At 41.2% G+C, this 24,471-nt stretch overlaps 1 long non-coding RNA gene across 1 annotated transcript in view; it reads left to right on the top strand.

Annotated features, from left to right (window-relative positions):
• LOC139362993 (uncharacterized) overlaps positions 1 to 19,887 on the top strand; it is a 29,104-nt gene extending 9,217 nt beyond the window's left edge. The window contains exon 2 of the long non-coding RNA XR_011622796.1: positions 9,025 to 19,887. This is a non-coding gene — a long non-coding RNA (uncharacterized lncRNA). The remainder of the gene's footprint in view (positions 1 to 9,024) is intronic.
• The last annotated feature ends 4,584 nt before the right edge of the window (positions 19,888 to 24,471 follow it).

The following is a 24,471-nucleotide window of genomic DNA, read 5'->3' as shown; positions in this document are numbered from 1 at the left end:
ATTCATTCTTATTATCATGAGTTCAGAGGCACAATTATATAGAGAAGGAATGTGGAGTTTGTCTGGAACTCTGGTTATTTACTGAATATCTCAATGTTTCTGACTGGTGACAACCAGAATGAGCATGGAAGAAGTCATGATGTGACAAAGGCATGGTCACCAGGAAGTCAGACTCATCGTGGGTGCAGGTCACAGCTTGCAAGCAAGCAAGCTCCGCTAGCAGAACAGAACTGCTGGGTGTGGCTGAGGGGAATCTAGAACACAGGCAGAGGAGGGAGAGTATACATATCAACTACAGCTCAGGAATGCAGAAGTGCAGAAGTGGAGAATGCTGCTTGGTCTACTAACCTCTTGCTGTAAGTTTTGGTAGTTGCAAGAAGACACCACTTGAAAAACCAATTATCAGGATATCCTGAACTTAACACGGGGCACTAGTGTCTCTGAGCAGTGCCAGGGGGCTTAAGTCGGCCCCGGCATCATCTCACCCATCCTTTGCATTCTCATGCTTCTTACTATAAAGACTTGCACTTCTCAGCCTGCGTGCTTTCTTGTGCTGTAGGAGTAGGTGTATTAGTTTGCTAGGGCTGCACAGACTGAATGGCTTAAGAAACAGAGATTTTTCTCATAGTTCTGGAGGCAGAAAGTCCAAGATCAAGGTGTAAAGCAGAGTTGGTTTCTTCCGAGTTGGTCTCTTCAGCTTGCAGGTGGATCCTTGTCTCTGTGTCGTCCTGTGGCCTTTTCTCCATGCATGTGCATCCCTAGGGTCTCTTTCTCTTCTTCTAAGGACATGAGTCATATTGGACCAGGATCCCACCTATATGACCTCATTTAATCTTACTTACCTCTTTAGAGGCTTTGTCTCCAAATACAATCACAGTGAGGGTTAAGGTTTCAACACATGAATTTGGAGAGGGTGGAGAAAACACAATTCATCCCATAACAGGATGTTTGGGGTGAGCATGCATAGGCACAGGCTAAAAGGACCAATGGCTTGATGTCTCTACAAGGAGGGTTTATGCAATGACACAGCTTTCTTGCCTGTTGGGTTACTTATCTCTGAGAGGTATTCCACACACTGTACTAGAAGTCACCACAGGGAGTAGAGTAGTAACCTGATTAATGCGCACTAAATTGTCTTTTTTTCCATCCATAGTCTCATCCCCCACTACTCTATCACCTGCACCCTGCAATAACCTCCCATATAAACTATTTGCCTTCAAGTTCTTTTGGGGGGTCCGCTTCATAGATAACTCAACCTACGACAAACTTCAATAAGATATTTGTGTTTGTTATAATAGTTATACCTACTATAATTGATAGTCTTCCATACTTCAGCAACTAAACAAAGAAAAGCTTAATTCTTACTTATGTAAGACTAACTGGCATGAGGGGATGGTGTTAACCCTAACAATTCAAGAACCCAGATTGATGGAGGCTTGAACAATATTCAGTGTGTGACTTTCAAAGGTGTCCTCAGCATTAACATCCAACAAGCAGGTGAAAAAGCCAAAAATCATGCAAGTTATTTTTATTGTCCAGACATGGCATTGTAATGGATGGCTAAACAATCCAAAATCCATAAAGCTGTCAGTAAGAAAGGAAGATCGTGAGGATGAACTCCATGCATATAGGAAGTTATCGGTCACAAGTGGAATTTCTTCTGTGCTCTTTCTCTCTCTGTCTCCCCCCTACTTTCTCTCTCACTTTCACTCCCTCTCTCCTACTTAAGCCCAGTTTTTAAGGCCTCCTAATTGATTCACTCAGCAGACTCACCAAAAGTTTCCAGAATAATCTCTCTTATATCTGCACATTGGCAAACTACCCTCACAATGATATTTAGGTTAGTGTTTGAAAAACTAAAAACTGTTGGCGGGTCAAATTGATGCATCAAAAATTCCATCTTAAAGAAACAAAGTAATAAAATGAATTTCATTAAAATTAAATTTTTTGCTTATGCGAAATTACCATTTAGGGAATGAAAAGTTAATCCACAGACTGAGAGAATACAATCATAATACTTAAATCTTACTAAGGACTTGTATCAAGAATATATAAAGAATTCCTACAAATATGAAACACAAGTAATTGAATAATAATAGAAAAAAGTTTTGAAAGATAATTCTTAAGATAACATATATAAATGCCCAATAAGTACATGAAAAGGTGTGTAACATCTTTCATCAGCAAAGAAGTACAAATGAAAGCAAAAACAAAGTATTTTTTGCCACCCACTGGAATAGCAAAAATTACAAAGACTGAGACAGGAATAAATCAGGGTGGTCACAGGAGAGTAGATGATCCAGGCAGCAGTTTCAGATGACTAGCAAAAGGAAACTGTTGAAATATTTGCAGAGACTAAGGGCTAATAAGACCCTAAAAAACAGGGTGTGGACCAAGCTGGCTAAGACCAACTGAACCCAACATGGCGCTGGTTTTGACCTCGGTTTCACTAGGACCTTATTATATGCTCATTACACACCCACTAGTGCCATGGCAGTTCTGAGAACACTCATATTTGGTTAAAAATGGGTGGCAATCACAGACCTGAGAAATCTCCACTTTTGCCAGGAATTTTCATGAATATTCAACCCCTTGGTTGAAGGGGCCCAGAAAGGTAAAACCTGCTTGTACATGTCTCTCTCTTGAGTACAACTGCACTCTCTTTTCTGAAATGTCTACTTTTCCCTTTACAATAAATCTCTGTACTTTCACTATTTTCTGACTCGCCCTTGAATTCATCCTCATGACAGTGTCAAGAGCCTGGACGGCCCTGGGGTCAAGGTCCCACTGGCATTCAGTAACCTCCCCCAGCCTGCCAGTATCATAACAACAGCAAGTGGGGAGAAATGTTGCTGAAGGGAGTGAAAAATGCTACAATCACTTCGGAATATACTTTCATAGTTTCTAATGAAACCTCACAATTCCATATTTAATAACCAAGAAAATGAACACATGTATCTATATAAGTCTTGCAGACGAATAGTGCTAGTTTCTTTCAGTAAATTAATAGGATCATTAGATTTTTAGCTTGTGTTGAAATAACTTTTGTTTATAAATCTGTTACGTTCCTATAATTTAAAAAGTCACTTATATTACAAGTCCCAAGATATCGAGACTGTTCTATTATATTTTGTTCATGCTTCTTATAAAGACATACACACCACATACATATGAGTCTATAAAAATGGGTATTTTAAACTTCCTCCTTTGTTATTAAACAAAAAGTAACTTTTGTGAATTAAGAATAGATTTTGTGATAAATCTACATGACTCAGAAAATATTGTACAAATTGTAGTTTATCGTAGAATTGCTTAAGGGCTCAAATGGTTGAGATTCTCATTTTGTTTCCTCTAATTATCCCTCCTTCCTCACCTGCATTTATGGAGAACACACATTGGGCAAAATATGTGTCTGTCCTACTGAGAAAGTTTATCAACTCTGCCTCACAGAACTGAGAACAAATGCTGGGAGAGCTAGTGTTTTACCAAGATGAACTTAAGCAAACAAAGAGATAGAAACCAAATTCAAAGCCAAGAGCCTTACATATAGATAAAATTGGAGGAATGAGAATATAGCATTTATCCAGGAATCATAAGTTAATCATGTTACCAGGCTTTAGGGCAAGGGGCTCAGTGAGCAGTCAATATAATATTACATGCATAGTTCTTCGAAAATGTCAAGGAAAAATATTTCCCATGGATTTTAACTGCTTGAATTCAGAGCATAGAAAGCGGAAGAAAACTTGAGTGTAATATTAATAAAGACCCTTAAAAAAGATGTTATATAAAGAGAAAAATCATAGGCCAATGAAAAATACATGCAAAATTCTAAATAACATTTTAGCAAACAAAATCTAGTGATTATTAAAAGCATAACACAAGAAAAAGTGAGATTTTTCCCAAGAATGTAATAGTAGTCAAACATTTTATCAAGACATTTAAAAATAAGCATAAAAATAGATGTCTGAATGCTATTTATAAAATTCAAGATCTATTCCTCCCATCCAAGTACTAACCAGGCCCGACCCTGCTTAGCTTCTGAGATCAGAGAAGAGCAGGCGTGTTCAGAGTGGTGTGGCTGTACTCAAAAAGAACTAAAAAGTGTAATAAAATAAGAATACCAGGCTATCACTGAAAAGAAGTTCACAATCTCATGCACACACACAAAAAAGTTATAGGCCAAAGGCAATGTAGACATGAGAGTCCAGGGAGGTTAACAGCATCTAGTCTGGAGCCCGAGTACTTGAGAGTTATTCTGAGTTTCTCATCTCTCTGTGATCTTGAATAAGTTATGAAATTCTCTTTGCCTCAAGTCTTTATATTGTTAAATCAAGTTTAGACTAACGCTACCTTTTAACATATTTTAAGTTCAGCCTAAAGGTTTCTCTGTACATAGTGAACTATAACCTAAGTGAAGATGTAAACAGACTGAAGCCTACTTTTGTGCCAATCACCAAGTTTTGGCCAATCGAGGGCTAACTGTTCAAACGATGTTCAAATAAGGCAAACTCCCACCGAGCTGCAACCAATTTGGTTGTTTCTGTGCCTCACATCTGTTTTCCGCACGTCGCTTTCCTTTTCCTGTCTGTAAGTCTTCTACCACGTGGCTGCGCTGGAGTCTCTGAGCCTACTCTGGCTCAGGAGGCTGCCTGAATCACAAATCATTCTTTGCTAAATTAAACTCTTAAATTTAATTCAGCTGAAGTTTTATCATTGAATAGATGGCATCAGAAGTGGGATCCAAATAGATCTTCTGATGATCCCCATGAGTGCTGAGTGACTAAGCAAGGTACCCACCGGACCCACTGAGGACTAAGCTCTGATATTTTTTATCTTGCTCAAATTCCTGTCTAAGGGGTCTGGGGAGTCATGCCCTACAAACCCTAAATTCTCATCAGATGGGGTTTATTTAATTCTGTATATTGTGACTACTTTCCAATCCGACTCTGGTGTAACAAGGAAGAAAATCAAAGTATTTTACTCCAAAACATGTTTCTTTGTCATATCTTAAAATGTTCCTGCAAAGCTGTCCCTTGTGGAAAAATCTACATTCTGCAGAGAATCCCTTCCCCCCGCCCCCACCACCCCCTTTTTTTTTTTTCCTTCCTTCCTTTCCAGATCCAGGGAATAATCAACTAAGAGCCAGGCATCCTTTTAGGTTAAATAAGAAACATTTTATAACCTGTTCTCTCTGAAGTCGGCTATCTGAGAGTTCCCTCTGCACAATAAAACGTGGTTTCCACAATCCTTTATCTGGTTTTTTTTCTTTTATTTTTTTTGAGACAGAGTTTTGCTCTTGTTGCCCAGGCTGAAGTGCAATGGCGTGATCTCAGCTCACTGCAACCTCCGCCTCCCAGGTTCAAGCAATTCTCCTGCCTCAGCCTCCCAAGTAGCTGGGATTACAGGCATGTGCCACCAGGCCTGGCTAATTTTGTATTTTTGGTAGAGATGGGGTTTCACCATGTTGGTCAGGCTGGTCTTGAACTCCTGACCTCAGGTGATCCGTCTGCTTCAGCTTCCCTAAGTGCTGGAATTACAGGTGTGAGCCACTGCACCCGGCCACACAATCCTTTATCTTAGCCTAAACATTTTCTTTCTATTGATCTCCAGTCTTCAGATAAACTCAATCAACTATCGACCAGAAAATGTTTAAATTTACCTATAGTCTGGAAGCTCCCCACTTTGAGTTGTCCCGCCTTTCTGAACCAAACTATTGTATTTCTTAAATGTATTTAATTGCTGTCTCATGCCTCCCTAAAGTATGTAAAACCAAGCTGCACCCCGACCACCTTGGCCACATGTTCTCAGGACCTCCTGAGGGCTGTGTCATGGGCCATGGTCACTCACATGTGGCTCAGAATAAATCTCTGAGAATATTTTACAGAGTTTGACTCTTTTTGCCCACACTATTGTGCCCATTTCTCTCTCATAGCAACTGGGGATCGTGGCAAGTTCTCAGATTCTGAAGCTCCACAGATTTGTGTTTTGGGGTCTCCAATGTCTTTGAGCAAATTTCTGACCCAAACTGGGTTTGGAAGTCACAATAGAAACTGGACTAAGCCCAGGATCGGATTGGATCTGATAATTAACTGGCATGGATCCAGTTATAGGCCTCTTATATCTGACTGGGTCAGAAAGAAACCAGTAGTAAATGGCAATATTGCAGGGGGTGTAAAATTTGGCTTTTGGAAATTCATGGGGATTTTCCTATTCTCCTCTTTATTTCATTTTTCTTGCAGGCTTAGATAGGAAAAAAAAAGTTATTAGCCAAGTTGATTAAGGGAACCTGATCTCCAAAGCCAATATTTCACATAAAGATGGAACCCTTAGTTTTGGAAGAACTGAGCACCTTCTGGCTTATACATGCTGTGAACCCCAAATATTTGAGACAGGCCTCCGTTAATATAGAAAGTTTGTTTTGCCAAGATTGAGGATGCACACCTGTGACACAGCCTGAGGTGGTCTTGATGACAAGTGCCCAAGGTGGTCAGAGCACAGTTTGGTTTTATACATTTTAGGGAGACAGACATCAATCAACATATGTGAGATGTTTGGTCTGGAAAGCCAGGAGGGGGCTTCCAGGTCATAGGTAGATAAGAAACAAATGGTTGCATTCTTTTGAGTTTCTGATGAGCCTCTCCAAAGGAGGCAATCAGATATGCATTTATCTCAGTGAGCTTAGGTGTAACTTTGAATAGGATGGGAGGCACGTTGGCCCTAAGCAGTTCCCAGCTTGACTCTTCCCTTTAGCTTAGTGATTTGGGGGCCCCAAGTTTTATTTTCCTTTCACAATGCGTAAGTATTAGGCCTCAGAAGCAGCAAGTCTTACAGAAATGGTGAAATCTTACTAAAGATGATTTACCGTGGAAGGTTCCAAATAAACCACACTGCACTGAAGAAATGCATTTGAAAATGAGGGCTCCTGAATTAGTCTCATCTAAGGATGCCTATCGATGTGCACAAGCTTCTAAAAAGATTTCAATGTTTTTATTTAAAGGTTTTATGAAAGGCAAATAAAACGCTTAAGAAACTAATTGATAAGAAAAATTAAATCTGCTTATCTCTGCTTGGTTACTATTCCACCGTAAAGTTGGAAAGAAAGTTATCCTAGATAAGGTATTTATAAAAGTTAGGCCCTCCGGTAAAATAGGCTTGCTTCTGGTTCAGACCTGTCCATGTGGGAGGTCAGGCATAGAGGATGCTTTCTTGGCTCTGTTCCCTAATGGGTTCCACCCTGAACTCAGTACTTTTAACTAAGAAACAGTGGCTACATTAAAAAGGACACCCTATTGAAATAAAATGCATTTTTCTGGAATTTAATTGGCTACCTTGAAACTCTTTTGTAAAAGAAATTTACATCTATAAAAGAAATCTCAATTTTTAAGGATGTCTGCCTACGTACAATAGAAACTCTAACCATTCTTTGAAATTTAAAGAATAAGTAATGCCTTTATTTAAGGTGCTTTTCTGTCTATCTTAAGTGAACTTTTACTTGAGCAGTTTTTTCCCCCTTGGTTTGAGCAAATGGTGAATCAATACTTAGGCCAAGAATCTTAGCTCTGTGCTTATGAAATATACATGTTTTTTTGTTTCACCGAAGGGATTGTGTCCATTTCCCTCTCATAGCAACTGGGGATTGTGGCAAGTCCTCTCTTTATAAATGCAAATTTGATGCCTAGTTAACAATTGCTTTAGGGAAATGAAATAGGTAATAGAAAGATTGATATACCAAATGGAGAAAAGCAAAACTATTTAAAAACTGGCAAAAGCTATAGGATCTGCTTCTGTTTGTTTGTATGTCTATATGTGTTATGTGTATGTGATATCTGGTAAATAAAGCTAGTTTTTAATTTGTTGGTGAAATAGAAATGGCTTCAAAACTATCAGTAAAATATAATTAGATACTTGCTTGATTTGATTGTGAGCTTATGTCTTTGGTTTGGAGTCTCTGGATTCAGGGGTCTGGATAGGTGGCCAAGATGACATCTGGAGACGCATTCTTAGTGCCTAGACCACCAGCTACAAGCCCAATATGGCCCCTTCTTCCTCTGCTTTCCCTGTTTTGCCTCCTGGCTATTGTGGGAGGGGCTGGATCCTCCAAGCATAGTCTTCACAGCTCTGGCTTCTGTCCTGATGGACTCAGACAGGCCCTGACCTTCATAGTCCTCATGGGTGGCACATGCTTCTTGGGACTTAGAATGACTGAGAGGAGACATTAGGGAGGCTGCCTGTGTCGTAGCCTCAAAGTTCTTTTCAGTGATTTAAAATCCTAGACTCATGTTATGTTAAATTAAGTAATAAAAACATCAGAAGATAAGTCATGTTCAAGATACTGAAGTATTCATTATTAAACATGCATTTAAGTCTATATATCTTGACATATTATTTCTATATAGTAAATATATTTAGATCTGATAATAAAAATAATTTGAAGAACTGTCTAAAAAATTATAAAGTGGTTTTTGTCTACAAATAACTGATATGAAACAGTTCAAAATTACTTTCTAGAGTTTTCACTAGAGATAAGGGTTACTAAGAGTTAAAAACTACTGTCAGAGGTGTTTGAACCTGAGCAACTTCATCTTGAATAAGGGCTTGGTAAAATGAGGCTAAGACCTACTGGGCTGCATTCCCAGCAAGTTAAGGCATTCTCAGTCACAGGATGAAAGAGGAGGCTGGTAGAAGATACAGGTCTTAAAGACCTTGCTGATAAAACAGGTTGCAGTAAAGAAGCTGGCTAAGACCCACCAAAACCATGATGGTGATGAGAGTGACCTCCGGTCGTCCTCACTGCTGCACTCCCATTAGCACCATGACGGTTTACAACTGCCGTGGCAATGTCAAGAAGTTACCCTATATGGTCTAAAAAGGGGAGGCAAGAATAATCTACGCCTTGTTAGCATATCATCAATAAACAACCGTTAAAATGGGCAACCAGCAGCCCTCAGGACTGCTCTGTCTGTGGAGAAGCCATTCTTTATTCCTTTACTTTCCTAATAAACTTGCTTTCACTGTACTCCACAGACTCGCCCTGAATTCTTTCTTGCACGAGATCCAAGAACCCTCTCTTGGGGTCTGGATTGGGACTCCTCTCCTGTAGCATCTTTCTGGTGACCGCTGAAGGGACTGCAGCCAGAAAATCCCCACCAAAGGCTAACTTTCGGTAAGTGGTGGGGGCCAGTCACATCTTTCCGGTGCACCCTGAGGGGACAATGCTGAAGAAACCCCCCGACCCAAAGGAAATAGACCACAGCACTGATTGGCCAACTTTGGGTAAGGGGAGGGGGAACCCAGGTAAAGGTGGAATTGGGTTAGAGGCCCAACTTAGGGGAGTTAGAGGCTCTCCTAAGACAGAGTGGGTTAGAGGCCACACTTCATAAAAGGCATGGACACTTGACCTACCTTGGGTTAAAGGCCCAGCTTAGGAGGGTTAGAGTCCCTTTTAAGATTTAAGGGGTTAGAAGCCCCTCTCAGTAAAGTTCCTTTTGGCTAAGAATGGGTTTGGTATTATGAGATGTTAACTGCTATTCTCTTTAGATTAATCTGCCTTGAACTCTTTGCTAAGGGCTGTGGGTGACAGGATTAGGCACATATAGGACTGTGGGACATGGGGAGCTTTTTTCTCCGTAAAAGGGGAAACTCAAGAGCTGATAAGACTGCTGGAAAATATCCCTTTTCTACTCACAAGCAACCGCCCAAACTTTTCAGTGTCACTGCAATGGGTGGGTCTTGCTCTGGCCTCCCTGTGCACCTTGCCTTCCCCACCCTGCCTCAAGCAATGCTTCCTCTCTCTCTCTCTGTCTACTTCTGTCTCTCTCTGTCTCTCTCTCTGTCTCTCTCTGTGTGTGCAAACTGGTTGAATTAATTGTAAAAATCATTGTTTATCTCCTCTGTAAAGTTTAGATTAATGGAGAAAAGGTTTTGTGAGGCTAGTCCTAAGCTATAGTGAATCTGGTGTGCTTTGTGTGTCTTTGTGTATTGTTCTGCCATAAAGAGGGGTATCGTAGGATGGAATATGGTCTTAAGACACCTGTAAGCCCACTGTTCAAGATGGCCCAGCAAACTGGTCAGTTACAAATTTTGCTGAAGGTCCCTAAAAACAAAACTGGATGAGATTTCCCTCTTGTCTTGTATGTCTTGGGGAGCCTGCCCTTGTAACCATGTAGTGATGCTCTCTCTTTTCACAGTGGCGGCCCAGGCTCAGGGTTCAATTCCTGCCTTAGGGAATGAGTCCTTTATCTTATTTTGTCTGGGTCCTAGGCTCCACACCTGGTACATAATTAAAATCACTTACTAACCAGGTTTTTCACCAAAAATAAAAGTTACTAAGAGCTAACGTTGTATGCACTCCAGCCTGGCAACAGAACGAGACTCCATCTCAAAACAAACAAACAAAAAAGAGTTAACGTTGTAACATGTAATTGAGACTACTGAAGAAACAGTTTTACCTTCAAAGTGTGTAAGGGAAGTAGAATGTACTTTTGGTAAAAGATTATAGGAAGGCATGGGAATATGGATTTCTTGCCTAAGTTTAGAGAGTTAAAGGAATGTTTTAGGATAAAGTTGAAGGTTTAAGTAAGTTGCTAAAGGTCTGTGAAATATTAATCTCATAGAAGAAATTAGCTGTGAAAATAATGACTAAAATTACAGGGATATTATTTCAGCTTTTCGATAAATTGAACATTGGAATGAAAGTACAACAGGTTTTTCTTATAATTCTTAGTAACATACACTAAGTCATATCAGAATTATAGGAGTTTCTCATTATTTCGTATCACATCCCAATAACATATTTATGCAAATATAGCCTAAAGAAAGCCAAATACCATTTCATATTTAGCAATACTCCCTGCGTGATTTTTATACCCAGTAAGCCAAATTTCACCTTTACATTAATGTACTATTTATGTTAAACCGAAATCTTAATAAAACCTTATAGACAAATGTATTTAATCTTAATCAGTTTGACTATAAGGTAAGATTTTAATAAACCTTTTATAACCCTTAAAAATTGTGTTAAACAGCAGATTATAAGCAGGTTTGTACTCTAAGAATTACGTAATTGATTTCTGAGACACTGTGCCATACAAATTTTTTAGGTTTCTTTTGTGCCTCAAAAGGCAAGTATGTATTCCTTCATTTTCCTCAGTAAGAAGATTTCAAGCCTTGCTCCTGGCTGGTCCAGATTAAGTGCAGGTATTTTATGAGGCTCTACACCCTTTTTCTCAGTTATTTTACACATCAAAGACGTGATTTTCCATTGGCTTCTAGGAGTTGGTAACTAAAACGTGGGCCTCAGAATGTTGTCTTACCAACTATACAGTGCACAAAGAATATTCTTCCCAGCCTAAAGTCAGGAACGAATATTTCTGAATTGTTTCAGTATGTTTGCAGTGTTTCTTTTTCCTTTCAGCTTTATGATGATTACAAATGTAGCATTTGCTGCATACCTTTAGAGTATATTTGGTTAATGCAGGCATTCTTTTTGAAAGAATCAGTTATCTCTAATCTCGACAAAGCCTATGGTCAGGGAACAATGACCCAGGATCCAAGTATCTTTTTGTGCACTGGTTATGGGAGAGGGTGAAAAGAGGTTAACAGGGCACCTTCCTATGTCCAAGAGAGACAGACAAGCTGGCCCAGGCTGAAAATGATGAGGAAAATGAACACCAAGGGTCATCGTAAGCCAGGCTCAAGGGTCTCATAAGCCATGCCTGGTAGCATGTGTGGTCCATCCAGGAAGCTGGGTCCATCAGAGGCAGAACGAGCAGTGTTCAGAGCAGGAGGTCTTTGTACAAACACCTTCTCAAAACGATAGGAAAGAAAGCAATGTGACTTCTTCTTGTACTTTGCATAAGAAGTCAGAAGTCAGATGAGGGCTGGGCGCAATGGCTCACACCTGTAATCCCAGCACTTTGGGAGGCCGAGGTGGGTGGATCACCTGAGGTCAGGAGTTCGAGACCAGCTGACCAACATGGTGAGACCCCGTCTCTATTAAAAATGCAAAATTAGCGGGGCATAGTGGCACACGCCTGTAATCCCAGCTACTTGGGAGGCTGAGGTAGGAGAGTCGTTTGAACCCGGGAGGCAGAGGTTGCGGTGAACTGAGATCGCACCATTGTACTTCAGCCTGGGCAACAAGAGCGAAACTCTGACTCAAAAAAAAAAAAAAAAAAAAAAAAAAAAAGAAGTCAGATGAAATCTGTTTCTGACTATTATGGAAAACTGTTGCGGGCCATGTGGTGGGGACCACCCAGACAAGACCCTCCAAGACCTTGTTGTCTAGGTAATTTATTCCCTTTATTTAGAGACCCAGGTAATTAATTCATTTATTTATGTGATGATAGGCTTTTGGCTGTTAGACCAGACCAGATGCTGTGGTACTCTATGAAATGAATAATACTGGAGGACTATATAACTTACTTATTTTACTTTTTATCTTGGCTTCCAGGAAACATAGAGCACAATTTGATACTCAATTTCAATGATTACACATAGCCTAGGTTTTTGGTACATCCACCTTTCTCTCATAGATACCTAAATAATTTGACATAGGCAATAAACAGAGAGTTGTTTTCTGACCACAGTATGCTTCTTATTGTGCAATTAAATGACCTTTTTGCCCTTAAAAGACTGAGTTCTGCTAGCTCATATAACATGTTTTTTTCATTGACGATTTCCAGAAGAGAGAAAATACCAAGGACCTCTTGGACAAGTTTTGTTGAATTACATCTTTCATTCTGTTGCATCATTTGTAAAATTTAAGACACATTTAAATTAAATCTAGTGATCTGTATATAGTGGGAATTCCAGCCTGAATCTATCTTGGGCTTCTCTTCAAACCTGCTCCATGGATGATCACCTGAGCCCAGGGAGGTCCAGGCTGCAGTGAGCTGTAATTGTGCCACTGCACTCCAGCTTGGGTGACAGAGTGAGACCTGTCTCAAAAAACAAAACAAAACAAAACAAAACAAACCTCCATGGGTTGGTGGGGGTGCTGCTAGATGCTGATTTCCTGGAGGAATTGTAGTTTGGCAGAGAATACCTGGGGTCAAGTGGAAGTGGGAAGATGTCTGTGTCTAAAATTGGTTCTTATTGTAGCCCAGTGGGTTTGTTTTCAGGACTGGAGTTTAAGGGGCTGTTTCAATGAGGAACTTTATGATACACAAAGAGGCAAATAGTGTTGGTGTTTATGGATGAGTGGTACTGGAGGTTGAAGGAGAGGCACTTCCCAAGAATGGATCTCAGTGTAGTCTTGGTTCCTTGAAGACCACGGACCTTCATTCAGACACTGTGGACACAGACAGAAAGGCATGAGAAAGAAATCTTTTCAGGGGAAGTTGATGCTGACAGAGAGGGTCTGAGCAGCTATGGTCATGATTGAGGAAAACACTCAAATGACATCTGGGGTGTTGAGTGCAAATAGGGGTAGTTGAGAGACAGACTACGGAACTCCAGAAAACCCAGGTGAGAACTTGGAGAGGGGTGGGAGGCTCTGTAGCAGACAGATGCATATGTATGGCTCCTACGTCAAGTTAGTTACTTATTTATTCATTCTTATTATTTTATTATTATTATTTTTTGAGACGAAGTCTCACTCTTGTCCCCCAGGCTGAAGTGCAATGGCGCGATCTCAGCTCACTGCAACCTCTGCCTCCTGGGTTCAAGCGATTCTCCTGCCTCAGCCTCTCGAGTAGCTGGGATTGTAGGTGCCTGCCACCATGCCTGGCTAATTTTTGTATTTTTAGTAGAGACGGGGTTTCACCATGTTGGCCAGGCTGGTCTCAAATTCTTGACCTCAGATGATCCACCCGTCTCGGCCTCCCAGTGTGCTAGGATTACAGGCGTGAGCCACCGCACCCAGCCTATTCATTCTTATTTTTATTAATAATGTGACCTTATTAACATCCACTGGCTGCTGAGGCTTGGGAAAACCAGGATGACACCCGTGTTGTACCAAACCATGGAGAGGCTAGTGCCTGCCGGGACAGGATCTCGGCTTGTCTCTCTCACTCCGTGTGTGCTCTCTAGAGCCTGCATGGCTCTCCTGACATCAGCACAGATGAGTCGCTGGACCAGTTGCCTCGCCTGTAAAATGAGAGATCTGGATGACATGGACTCTGAGAACATTTCCATTTCGAAAATTCTAAGATTCCATTATTTGGTACAAACGAGGATGCCAGAAATACATGAGGATGAAACAAAGGGAGTGTATGAATCAGTTTGGCTTGCTATAGCAGAATATCATGGACTGGCTCAAACAACAAACATTTCTTCTTTTTTCTTTTTTGAGACAGTCTTACTCTGTCGCCCAGGCTGGAGTGGAGTGGCGAGATCTTAGCTCAATGTAACCCCGGCCTCCCTGATTCAAGCAATTCTCCTGCCTCAGCCTGCCAAGTAGCTGGGGTTACAGGCATGTGCCACTATGCCTGGCTAATTTTTGTATTTTTAGTAGAAATGGGATTTCACTGTATTGGCCAGGCTGGTCTCAAACTCCTGACCTCAAGTAATCCACCTGCCTCGGCCTCTCAAAGGGCTGGTATTACAGGTGTGAGCCACCGTGCCCAGCCACAAACATTTATTTCTTATACTTCTGGAGGGTAGGAAGTCCAAGGTCAAGGCAGCAGCAGATTTGGTGTCTGGTGAGGATCGCCTTTCTGGTTTGTAGATGGACGTCTTGTCCTGTCCTCACATGGCTGAAGAGAAACCATCATCTCTGTTGTGTCTCTTCTAACAAAGACTCTAATCCCACCATGGGGACTTCACCCTAATCACCCCCAAAGGCCTCACCTCCTGATACTCTCACGTCGGGGATTAGGGTTTTAACATGTGAATTTTGGGAGAGAGACACAACATTCAGTCTGTAACAGGGAATAACCAAACGAGTTGGAAATTGAGGCTACTGGTGTGTAGGGGCAGAGAACAGACTGAGTTTTGAGTTCTCAATTCACCACGGGGACCCTTTAACCTAGAATGGGTTATTTAACACTCCACTCAGCTTCTCAGGCTTACATCCTGAATGCCAATTCTTGCCTCAAACACTTATTGTGAGGATTACGTAAGTGTGTGAACGTGTCCAAACCTCCAGGTGTGTGCTGGCCACGGTGTACGTAGGCAGTGAGGGGTGTGTGTACTTTTGACTGATGACCACAACACCAGCTTTCCAGACCATACAGGCCTCTGGGATCCGGGGATGCAGGAGCCTCTTAGTTGTTAGAAACAGAATGGAAAGGCACAGTCCTTCTTTGAGTCAGAAGACATGGGTTTGAAAATTGCCTCTGTAGTTTACCACAGGAGTGATAGAATAGTTCAGTCTTCATCTGTAAAGTAAAGTGCTTGGATTCTCTATATAATCTTCAACTTTTTTTTCTAAGTTGTGCGATTCTAAGATCTGTAAGCTACTAACCCCTTGGATGGCAGGAGTTTTCCTTTCTAATCTTTCTACTTCCCACTGCCTCCTGCACATAGTAGGTGTGGTAAATACTAAATGAATGACCGATGAGATGGCTCTGGTAACTTAATTCTGCTGTCCTCAAAAGAGGAAGAAAATGTCACTTAGAACCGAGGGATGCAAAACCTGAGTTCTCTGAATGATGAACTATCTGAGTCATGCTGTTTCAAAGATTCAGGCTTGCAGCCTAAACTGATAACAAATTCTTTCCACTAAGAAATTGTTCTCTCTGGCCAGGCGTGGTGGCTCATGCCTGTAATCCCAGCACTTTGGGAGGCCGAGGCAGGCGGATCACGAGGTCAGGAGTTCGAGACCAGCCTGACCAACAAGGTGAAACCCCGTTTCTACTAAAAATACAAAAATTAAACAGGTGTGGTGGTGTGCACTTGTATTCCCAGCTACTCAGGAGGCTGAGGCAGGAGAACTGCTTGAACCCTGGAGGCGGAGGTTGCAGTGAGCCAAGATTACGCCACTGCACTCCAGCCTAGGTGACAGAGCGATACTCCGTCTCAAACAAACAAACAAACAAACAAACAAACAAATAGAAATTGCTCTCTCTGGTGAGCCTGACTTTTGAAGCAGACAATGTAGACACTGGCAGAGCGATCGGGTCGGCTCATTCAATGATTGCAGCCAGGTTGAGCCATTCAAACAAAAGCCCGGCACGCCCCAGTGATACCAACAAAACATAGCTAAGACCTGCAGCCCGCTGAGAGACTGGAGAAGAACATAGCTAGACGTTTCCTTGGTGCATGCCTGAGTCTCTCTAATTCAAGGTTTGGAAACCAAATTTGCTACATGACGATGTTTGAGTAATTATTTACCTGTAAGCACCTAGCTGAAGCATGAGGGTGCCCACATGAGGGGAATCTCACTGTTGAGAACATTCTCTATGCCCAAATGGTGAATCATAATCCAACAGATACACAAAATGTCGCTCTGTATCTCCCTGGCACATAACAATGAGTTGGATGTGACAGAGCCTGAGACCCTTGCTTTTTTAAAATCTGCTTTTGGGAAATGTGTCAGTCAGGCTCCAGTGGGAGAGTAGAATCTGGAGAGAGTTAAGTGGGGATGGTTTAGAGGAAGAGGCGACTATGGGAAAGGTGGAAAGAGAAGAGGGAGAAAAGGCACCTTTGTGGCATCCTCTCCTGGCCTTCTTTCTCGATGACATTCTTCCTGTCTTTTCTCCTGTAGAGTGATTTTTCAAGGCTGCTTGTATCTGGCTGTCCGGGTTTTTTCTTCTCTTTTGGAATAGGAGGGAGGAAAGAGGCTTGTCTCTTCTCCATCTAGAGCCTAGTGACTCCTTTTCTTTTTCCTTTTTTTTTTTTTTTTTGAGACGGAGTCTTGCTCTGTTGCCCACGCTGGAGTGCCGTGGCGTGATCTCAGCTCACTGCAAGCTCCGCCTCCTGGGTTCACTCTATTCTCCCGCCTCAGCCTCCCGAGTAGCAGGGACCACAAGTGTCCGCCACCACACCTGGCTAATTTTTTGTATTTTTAGTAGAGACGGGGTTTCACCGTGTTAGCCAGGATAGTCTCGATCTCCTGACCTTGTGACCCGCCCGCCTCAGCCTGCCTAGTGACTCCTTTTCTCCTGGTGCAGTGGCAGGGCTCTCAGCTCATCATGGAGCTTGGGCTTTGCCAGGAAACCTTCGGGATTTAGTAAGTTTCTATCATGTGAATGTACAGATGCCACAGAACCGGAAGGGTTACGGGTCTCTGGTTGGTTGTTTTTATTTTCTTATTTTTCATATCACTGGGGAAAAGTGCACCTTCAAGGTTTCATCCAAAGCCAAGAATTGTTGCTATTGACTTTTATCCACTTCCTAAGCACTGCATTTCTTTCAGGCTTCATCAAAGTCGTAATGCTTCATTCAGAATCTTTTTCATCGCTTTAAATAGTCCTCTCACCTTTGTTGAAGTTTTCTGCTTTTAGAGAGACGAGGTCAAATCTACTCCAACAGTGGAAATAAAATGGGGGAGGAGAACGAACTGTAACCTTTGTGCTTAAAACTTGAAGATGGTGTGCAATTTCTTTTTCAAAAAGAGAGCTACTGTTTGACTATTCTGATCTCTTAAGATGCGTCTGAAAAAATGCTATATTTTAAACAAAATGTTAATAAAAAGTCTGTGCTAACATATATATTTCAACAAAGTTTTTAGAGAGAAAAAAAATGATCTCCAAATTGTTTGAGAGAGTCAGCCTGCTTCTATGATATCTGTGTAGCACCAGGGTATAACAAAACTAAAGATTTTAGGCAGTTTTGACACCTTAAAGCAGAACAGCACAGGCTTTTAAACCCAAAGAGGATTCAGCCTGCTCATTTATTACTTTCCACATCTTCAAAAGGACAATGTCTCTTTTTTAATCTTTTGGCTTTGCTGTGAAACCATGGGAAGTTATTGACTTTACAGGCGCTTTAAGTACACAATCAGGCAGGAAAAGGACATTGGTGCACTCGGGGGCTGCGAGTTCAAATTCTCGTCTCTTTGTGGCATTCTCCTCCCTGCTCAGACAGAATTGAAAAGGGCAGGACAAACAGGGAGGGGCTGCCATGGGTTTTGGTGGGGACCCTCGCATTGAGTCACAGGTACCTGAAGCCATTTGGCTAAAGACAGGCTCCTGTCTCGTTTCTGTTATTATTTTTTAATCTGACAGCTCCCAGGGTTCCCTTGGATGGTGTGCTCAGAAATGCCATACTTCCTTGTAGCCCCTGCAAGCTAAAATAATGAACAAGCAATTAAATCTCATGCTTGAGGGCCTGTGCTGATTGCCTGCAGGGGAGGGGCACAGCCCAGTCTTGTTTATTGCATACAGGGCACAGGGCCTGGCTGCTTCCCTTGCAGGAGAAGCACCTGCTGCCAGGCTGAGTCAGGGGCGGGCTGCAGGGGCGCGTGGGTGCTAGAGAAAAGGCACTTGATGGGAAACAAAGGTTCACCGAGTCACCTGTATCGAAAATGGGTGCTGGCTCATGTCCTCCTGAGGTCTTGTCATGATTGTTATTCATTAGTAGAGCACAATTGGCTGTGACTCTACTTTTTCTTCTTTATTATCCTTTGATGAATGAATGTGTACTAGGAGCATGGTTTGTTCTTTTTATTATTGTTAAATAGGTATTCTTGGTTTTGGCTAAAAAGTGGGTTTTGTGGCTGGGCGCGGTGGCTCACACCTGTAATCCCATTACTTTGAGAGGCTGAGGCGGGCGGATCACGAGGTCAGGAGATCAAGACCATCCTGGCGAACACGGTGAAACCTGTCTCCACTAAAAAAATACAAAAAATTTAGCCGGATGTGGTGGCAAGTACCTGTAGTCCCAGCTACTCAGAAGGCTGAGGCAGGAGAATGGTGTGAACCTAGGAGGGGGAGCTTGCAGTGAGCCGAGATCGTGCCACAGAACTCCAGCCTGGGCGACAGAGTGAGGCTCTGTCTCAAAATAAATAAATAAATAAATAAATAAATAAATAAATAAATAAAAATTAAAAAGTGGTTTTGGTTTAGCTAGTTGCTGGGAGGCTAACTTTTGTCTTCTTGAGTTTCCTATGCAAGCTACTCAATTTTGGAGAGGAAGTGTCAGGGATAATGATAAGATAACTTCCCCAAAGTCACAAAACCAATATGTAGTAGAGCCAGAAATGGATCTGAGTAGTTTGACTGGGGAATGAGGGGTCTTAACCATGTTGCTGGTGCACCTCAATACTAATTTAAAAAGTAATTAATAAATCACTTTTTAATAATTCAATATATATGTATTGAAATTCTACTGGGGCTTTGCCACTGGGAATTCATGGATAAGCAATATATAGCTATGTCCTGCTGTACTGAATTTTACATTCTAGCACGGGAGACCACCATTGATGAAAAAACCCACATTGTCACACAACAGCAAATGTGCTAAATGCCCTGAAAGAAAATTGGGCAGTGAGGTGGGAATGCCTAAAAGATGGTCTCAACTGGTATAAGGAGTCGTAGATTGCCATCCTGAAGATGTGAACTTGAACTGAGGCCCGAAGGATGGTTAAAGGGGAAGGAAGCAAGGTAATACAGGGGCAGGAAAGCCATGGGAGGTGGGACTGACTGGGAGCCAGGGTCAGGTCCTGTGGGGTCGTGTACATTTCCTTAAGGATTTTAAAACAAAAACAGGATCACGCCTATAATCTCAGCACTTTGGGAGGCTGAGGCAGGTGGATCACCTGAAGTCAGGAGTTCGAGACCAGCCTGGCCAACATGGTGAAACCTCGTCTTTACTAAAAATACAAAAAAATTAGCTGGGTGTGGTGATGAGCACCTGTAATCCCAGTGACTCAGGAGGCTGAGGCAGGAGAATCTCTTGAACCCAGAAGGAAGAGGGTGAAGTGAGCCAAGATCATGGCTTTTGTCTGGGCAACAAGAGCAGAACTCCATCCCCCTCACCAAAAAAAAAAAAAAAAAAAGGAAATCTGTTCACTGGTGGAGAAGAAAAGTCAAACCTGGAGGACTAATTTCTTGATGACAGTCTTATTCGCTTGTTTGTAACAATAGCCCTTTCCTAATTGATTCATTGAAGTCAAGGGTATGTCTTGCACAGGGCATTTTTAAAGGTGTCATTCCCTTTGTGACCTCACAGAAGACAGGATTCCTGAAGCTGGGCCTCCAACTGTCCCAAAGTTCAGAAGCAGCTGAAGGATCATTACTTTTTCTCTTCCCTTTCCAGGAAGCTCGCTGGTTAAGAAAACTTTACCCACCAGGGACATTAGCTAATTAACTAATTAAGTTAATAAATTAATTAATTAGATTAATTAAAGAGACATCATTGTCACTTACTGCATTTCATATAAATTAGATTGTTGAAGGAGTTGCTTTTTTTTTGATTCCTCAATAGTATTTGCCACTCCATGGCATGGAGTGATAGGTTAACAATCAGTGATAGGTTAACATGATAGGTTAAAAATCAGTCAAATAGGGAATGATGAAGATCAAAATAAGAGTCATGGAGTTTAAACTTATGCACATCAAAGTAGTGAAAATATGTGCTTTTATCTGAATTTCTTGCTATGAGGCTTTGGGAGTGTTTCTATAGATGATACTTTAATGGATTTTTGATTCCAAGTTTTCAGTGTTACAAAAGGATCACTTAGATTTGTCTTCAGTGCAGGGGAAGAAATGAAAGGCAAGACTTGGTTCTCTGCACTAATTGAGAAGTGAAGGGCTAGAGAAAAAGCCAGGCAGCATCCATAAAGCATTTGGAGTAAGACAGCTGCTTGTACCCTGACCTCTGACAAGTGTCTTAATCTAAGCCTATAAAATGGGTATATCTCAAAGAAGCCTTGTGATGAGGAAATGAGATAATGTATGTATTGTGTCTGATGCCGTTACCCATACTAGTGCATGGAAGTGGTTAATAAGTGTTGGCTGTTATTTTTCTTTTTTCACATTATTGAAATTTGTTATTAGAATATAATGTAACTTCTTTTCCTTGTCCCTATGACTCAGAAGTTTACAACAAAATATTTTCATCCTTCCCTTTACGTATAATTTGTCATCTAGTTTTGCTGACATTAGTTGAATGCATGGATAGATGTGATAAAGGTTTCTCAGACACTAGATATTCTGGGGGGAAAAAAGGGTACTACAGCTTTGGATATCCTACAGTTTACTGGAGATTAAATATATTAGAAACTCTTGAAAGACAGACATGCTCTTAAGGAATTCATCCTCTGGTAATTTTCTTATTCAAGATATACTTTAAGGCTCCAACTATGCCTGTAATTTGCATTTATCTTTAAAGAGACTTTTTTTAAAATTTCCTTGAATGAATTTTTAAAGAGGTCCTCAGGAATGCATCATCCAAAATGTCCTATCTTGTTGAAGTTATGTTTTATGCAAGAGTTTCTGGGCTACTCAAATTTCTTTATCCTGTGTTGCTAATGGATTTGCTGTTGATCCCCTGCACATTATGTGACAGCGGCTTGAGGAATGGACCTTCATTACAGAAAGGATTGACAATAATTTGGGACATAGTTTGGGAGGATGCTTTCATTTGTCCCTGGTACGCATCAAATTTGTCCAAGTAGATGCTCAAGGTTTGGGAATTGTTTTTAACTTTCAACGGTTTCCAGTCTAAGCTCCACCATCAGGTTCCTGAGGAGGCTGTATATACCTGTTTTATCACTCTACTGTTCCTCTATTTTTTTTTTTCACCAGTATTCAAACTAGCTCTTAAGATTTCAGAGAAAAAGAGTGAGTGACCCACTCTTGGAGGTGGAAAATTCCAACTTTCTGGGTTGCTATTTGTGGTTTATTTGCTCTCTTTATGCAGGTCTTTGTCGCCCGGTGATTAAAACTTAGTATAAATGTTGCTGCTTATCCACCTGTCAAGGATGGTGTGAGAATAAGTAATAATATCTGAGCCGTATTTTTGCTCCTTGGTAGAAAGGTGCTATATAAATACAAAATGCTATTCCATTAAAACTACTTGTATGATAACAGCATGTGTTAAATTCCGTTTCCTTGACCAATTAGATAAATATATTTCGGTGTTACAATACGGTTGTTTTTATGGTGAGTACGTGTGTATCCCACACTCTGTGTTCTATTTTCTGCCTGGGTGGTGTAACATATCAAATGTTTAAGAAAAATAAAGACACCATTCTAAAGAGATCTTGAAGCTACTGCTAAATGTTATTTTATGGGGGGATTTCAAATAGATGTTAGCGAGATACCTACTGAATTATTGAGGATATGAACTGCACAACCATATAATAGGACATTATAAATATGTAGGCTGTGATACACCTGTTTTGAGTAAACAGTATATTTTTCTTATCAATCTTAGTTCTATGTTGGTGGTTTGCAGCCCATGACACAGAAGTATTTTATGGTTAAACCTAAGATCCTGGGCTTCAGTGGCCAGAGATGATGCCCGTTAGCATCATATAGTGGGACACTGGAATCCATGTTGGGACACTGGAATCCATGTTCAGCCTGGGGAAAGGACATCCCTTCTTGTCGGAGACCATCCATCAGGAAACTTCTCCTTTTGCTGAAGAGGAGGATTTGAATCCCTCCCATCACTACGGCAAGCCCAGAGAATGCAAAGGTGGCAGATACATGGAGACATGGCGCTATTACAGCACAGTGTGGTCATTTTTGGATAATTTTTTCTAATGCAGTATAGACCTTCAGGCAAGTCATAACAAAGGCCCTCGGCAGCCACTTTCTCCCACCCACAGTTTTCTCAGCAACTTACTTGACTTATTGCCTCACACATAAGAGATACCTCCATGTGTACCTCTCACCAAATTATTTGCAACTCTACCTCTTCTAAAAAACTTTTCAGTTTGAAATCATTTTAGAATAAAGAGTTACTAAGACAGTACAGAGTGTTCCCATACACCCTTCACCCAACTTCCCTGAATGTTAACGTCTTACATAGCATGTTTACCAAAACTAAGACATTGATGTGGTGCAATATTAGTAAGTGAACTACCAACTTTATTTGGACTTCTTAACTTTCTTTTTTTTTTTTTTTTTTTTGAGACAGAGTCTCGCTCTGTCACCCAGGCTGGAGTGCCAGTGTGATCTTGGCCCGCTGCTCCACCTCCTGGGTTCATGCCATTCTCTTGCCTCAGCCTCCTGAGTAGCTGGGACTACAGGCGCCCACCACCACTCCCAGCTAATTTTTTTATATTTTTAGTAGAGACGAGGTTTCACCGTGTTCAGCAGGATGGTTTCAATCTCCTGACCTCATGATCCACCCGCCTCGGCCTCCCAAAGTGTTTGGATTACAGGTGTGAGCCACTGCGCCCAGCCTGGACTTCTTAACTTTTTCTATTAATGTACTTTTCTGTTCCAGGACCCCATTTGGGATATCATGATACCTTTATTCCTCATTTCCCCCTAGTTTCCACCAATCCGTGATAGCTTCTCTATATTTTCTTGTCTTTCATGACTTTAGATGTTTTGCAGAGTAGTGGTCAGGTGTTTTGTGGAATGCCCTTAATTTGGGTTTCTCTGATGGTTTCTCATAAACATTCTGAGGCTGTGGATTTTGGAGAAGAACACCACAGAGGTGATAGGCCCTTGTCATTGTATCATGTCAGTGGGCGTGTAATGTCAGCATGACTGCAGGTAACATTGACTTTGATCATCTGGCTCATGTGGTATCTGTTAGGCTTCCCCACTGTCAAGGTACAGTTGTCCTCTTTCTGTCATCTATTCATAAAAGCAGGTCACTAAGTCCAGCCTATACTTGAGGAAAGGGCCATTAAACTCTACCTCCTGGAGGGAGGTAGAGCATCAAAATCATGTTTTAAAACCACAAGGGTGATTAGTACATTTAGGAAGGGATACAAATATGATGCAAATATCTTGTTACTCCTTAAGGTTCAACCACTAATTTTAGCAACTATCAATTACTCTTGCGTGCAGCAATGATAACCGTGGGGTTCCAATGGCGATTCCCTATTTCTCCAATTCCCTCTACATTTATTAATTGGCTTTCTTATTTAAGAAAGATTGGTCCTTCTTGTTTTGATTATTGATTTATTTATATCCATATGTGCTCATGGATATTTATTTTATTCCTTAGGTGATAATTAAATACAATTGAAATTTATTATGGTGCTCAAATTATATTAGCTCTGGCCACCGGGAGCTTTACCAGATTGATTCCTGGGTCCTTTTGATGTGTCCTCATCTTAAAAACACATTCTTGGGGGATACCTTCTTACTTCTGATACTATGATATATTCCAGGATCACTGCGGTGAGCAAAGTAAGTTCCTATTACTTGGTTTATTGAAGATGTAACTTTAGCCTACTTGGAAAAAGAAACAGACAATTTATAAAAACAGATACAATACAAAACAAAGCTTTAAATATGAGCACAACACCCTAGTTTGCTTTGTCTGGGGGCTGAGAATGACAGTTGTTAAGCCAGACCTTTTTTGTTGCTACACATGTGAATGGGAGGGCTTCTCAGAGGTGATGCCGTCCTGACAACCAGGTGTGATTCCCTTACAATGTACAAGCACTTGGCATTT

The sequence above is a fragment of the Macaca nemestrina genome, chromosome 4, assembly GCF_043159975.1.
Source record: "Macaca nemestrina isolate mMacNem1 chromosome 4, mMacNem.hap1, whole genome shotgun sequence".
NCBI lineage: Eukaryota > Metazoa > Chordata > Mammalia > Primates > Cercopithecidae > Macaca > Macaca nemestrina.
This window is presented reverse-complemented; position numbering and strand designations above follow the sequence as displayed.